Source organism: Festucalex cinctus, chromosome 20 (genome assembly GCF_051991245.1).
Source record: "Festucalex cinctus isolate MCC-2025b chromosome 20, RoL_Fcin_1.0, whole genome shotgun sequence".
Taxonomy (NCBI): Eukaryota; Metazoa; Chordata; class Actinopteri; order Syngnathiformes; family Syngnathidae; genus Festucalex; species Festucalex cinctus.
This window is the reverse complement of record NC_135430.1, coordinates 17,601,778-17,605,242: the sequence shown is the minus strand read 5'-3', so window position 1 is coordinate 17,605,242 and position 3,465 is coordinate 17,601,778.

Sequence of the window (3,465 nt, the reverse complement as noted above, 5' to 3'; positions counted from 1 at the left end):
CTTACTATACATGGTCGTTTTTTTTGTCGCAAAAAAAAGCCTTACTATACATGGTCGTTTTTTTGTCGGAAAAAAAAAGCCTTACTATACATGGTCGTTTTTTTGTCGGAAAAAAAAAGCCTTACTATACATGGTCGTTTTTTTGTCGGAAAAAAAAGCCTTACTATACATGGTCGTTTTTTTGTCGGAAAAAAAGCCTTACTATACATGGTCGTTTTTTTGTCGCAAAAAAAAGCCTTACTATACATGGTCGTTTTTTTTGTCGGAAAAAAAAGCCTTACTATACATGGTCGTTTTTTTGTCGGAAAAAAAAGCCTTACTATACATGGTCGTTTTTTTGTCGCAAAAAAAAGCCTTACTATACATGGTCGTTTTTTTGTCGGAAAAAAAAGCCTTACTATACATGGTCGTTTTTTTGTCGGCAAAAAAAAGCCTTACTATACATGGTCGTTTTTTTGTCGCAAAAAAAAGCCTTACTATACATGGTCGTTTTTTTGTCGCAAAAAAAAGCCTTACTATACATGGTCGTTTTTTTGTCGCAAAAAAAAGCCTTACTATACATGGTCGTTTTTTTGTCGGAAAAAAAAGCCTTACTATACATGGTCGTTTTTTTGTCGGAAAAAAAAGCCTTACTATACATGGTCGTTTTTTTGTCGGAAAAAAAAAGCCTTACTATACATGGTCGTTTTTTTGTCGCAAAAAAAAGCCTTACTATACATGGTCGTTTTTTTGTCGCAAAAAAAAGCCTTACTATACATGGTCGTTTTTTTGTCGGAAAAAAAAGCCTTACTATACATGGTCGTTTTTTTGTCGGAAAAAAAAGCCTTACTATACATGGGTCGTTTTTTTGTCGGAAAAAAAAGCCTTACTATACATGGTCGTTTTTTTGTCGGAAAAAAAAGCCTTACTATACATGGTCGTTTTTTTGTCGCAAAAAAAAGCCTTACTATACATGGTCGTTTTTTTGTCAGAAAAAAAGCCTTACTATACATGGTCGTTTTTTTTGTCGAAAAAAAAAAGCCTTACTATACATGGTCGTTTTTTTGTCAGAAAAAAAGCCTTACTATACATGGTCGTTTTTTTTGTCGAAAAAAAAAGCCTTACTATACATGGTCGTTTTTTTTGTCGGAAAAAAAAGCCTTACTATACATGGTCGTTTTTTTGTCGGAAAAAAAAGCCTTACTATACATGGTCGTTTTTTTGTCGGAAAAAAAAGCCTTACTATACATGGTCGTTTTTTTGTCGGAAAAAAAAGCCTTACTATACACGGTCGTTTTTTTGTCAGAAAAAAAAGCCTTACTATACATGGTCGTTTTTTTCGGTCGGAAAAAAAAGCCTTACTATACATGGTCGTTTTTTTTGTCTGAAAAAAAAGCCTTACTATACATGGTCGTTTTTTTGTCGGAAAAAAAAGCCTTACTATACATGGTCGTTTTTTTGTCTGAAAAAAAAGCCTTACTATACATGGTCGTTTTTTTTGTCGGAAAAAAAAGCCTTACTATACACATGGTCGTTTTTTTTGTCGGAAAAAAAAGCCTTACTATACATGGTCGTTTTTTTGTCGAAAAAAAAAGCCTTACTATACATGGTCGTTTTTTCGGTCGGAAAAAAAAGCCTTACTATACATGGTCGTTTTTTTGTCGGAAAAAAAAAGCCTTACTATACATGGTCGTTTTTTTGTCAGAAAAAAAAGCCTTACTATACATGGTCGTTTTTTCGGTCGGAAAAAAAAAGCCTTACTATACATGGTCGTTTTTTTGTCGGAAAAAAAAGCCTTACTATACATGGTCGTTTTTTTGTCTGAAAAAAAAGCCTTACTATACATGGTCGTTTTTTTGTCTGAAAAAAAAGCCTTACTATACATGGTCGTTTTTTTGTCGGAAAAAAAAAGCCTTACTATACATGGTCGTTTTTTTGTCGGAAAAAAAAGCCTTACTATACATGGTCGTTTTTTTGTCGGAAAAAGAAGCCTTACTATACATGGTCGTTTTTTTGTCGCAAAAAAAAGCCTTACTATACATGGTCGTTTTTTTGTCGGAAAAAAAAGCCTTACTATACATGGTCGTTTTTTTGTCGGAAAAAAAAGCCTTACTATACATGGTCGTTTTTTTGTCGCAAAAAAAAGCCTTACTATACATGGTCGTTTTTTTGTCGCAAAAAAAAGCCTTACTATACATGGTCGTTTTTTTGTCGGAAAAAAAAGCCTTACTATACATGGTCGTTTTTTTGTCGCAAAAAAAAGCCTTACTATACATGGTCGTTTTTTTTGTCGCAAAAAAAAGCCTTACTATACATGGTCGTTTTTTTGTCGGAAAAAAAAGCCTTACTATACATGGTCGTTTTTTTGTCGGAAAAAAAAGCCTTACTATACATGGTCGTTTTTTTGTCGGAAAAAAAAGCCTTACTATACATGGTCGTTTTTTTGTCGGAAAAAAAAGCCTTACTATACATGGTCGTTTTTTTGTCGCAAAAAAAAGCCTTACTATACATGGTCGTTTTTTTGTCAGAAAAAAAGCCTTACTATACATGGTCGTTTTTTTGTCGAAAAAAAAGCCTTACTATACATGGTCGTTTTTTTGTCAGAAAAAAAGCCTTACTATACATGGTCGTTTTTTTGTCGAAAAAAAAAGCCTTACTATACATGGTCGTTTTTTTGTCGGAAAAAAAAGCCTTACTATACATGGTCGTTTTTTTGTCGGAAAAAAAAGCCTTACTATACATGGTCGTTTTTTTGTCGGAAAAAAAAGCCTTACTATACATGGTCGTTTTTTTGTCGGAAAAAAAAGCCTTAATATACACGGTCGTTTTTTTGTCAGAAAAAAAAAGCCTTACTATACATGGTCGTTTTTTCGGTCGGAAAAAAAAGCCTTACTATACATGGTCGTTTTTTTGTCTGAAAAAAAAGCCTTACTATACATGGTCGTTTTTTTGTCGGAAAAAAAAGCCTTACTATACATGGTCGTTTTTTTGTCTGAAAAAAAAGCCTTACTATACATGGTCGTTTTTTTGTCGGAAAAAAAAGCCTTACTATACATGGTCGTTTTTTTGTCGGAAAAAAAAGCCTTACTATATATACATGGTCGTTTTTTTGTCGGAAAAAGAAGCCTTACTATACATGGTCGTTTTTTTGTCGCAAAAAAAAGCCTTACTATACATGGTCGTTTTTTTGTCGAAAAAAAAAGCCTTACTATACATGGTCGTTTTTTTGTCGGAAAAAAAAGCCTTACTATACATGGTCGTTTTTTTGTCGGAAAAAAAAGCCTTACTATACATGGTCGTTTTTTTGTCGCAAAAAAAAGCCTTACTATACATGGTCGTTTTTTTGTCGGAAAAAAAAGCCTTACTATACATGGTCGTTTTTTTGTCGGAAAAAAAAGCCTTACTATACATGGTCGTTTTTTTGTCGGAAAAAAAAGCCTTACTATACATGGTCGTTTTTTTGTCGGAAAAAGAAGCCTTACTATA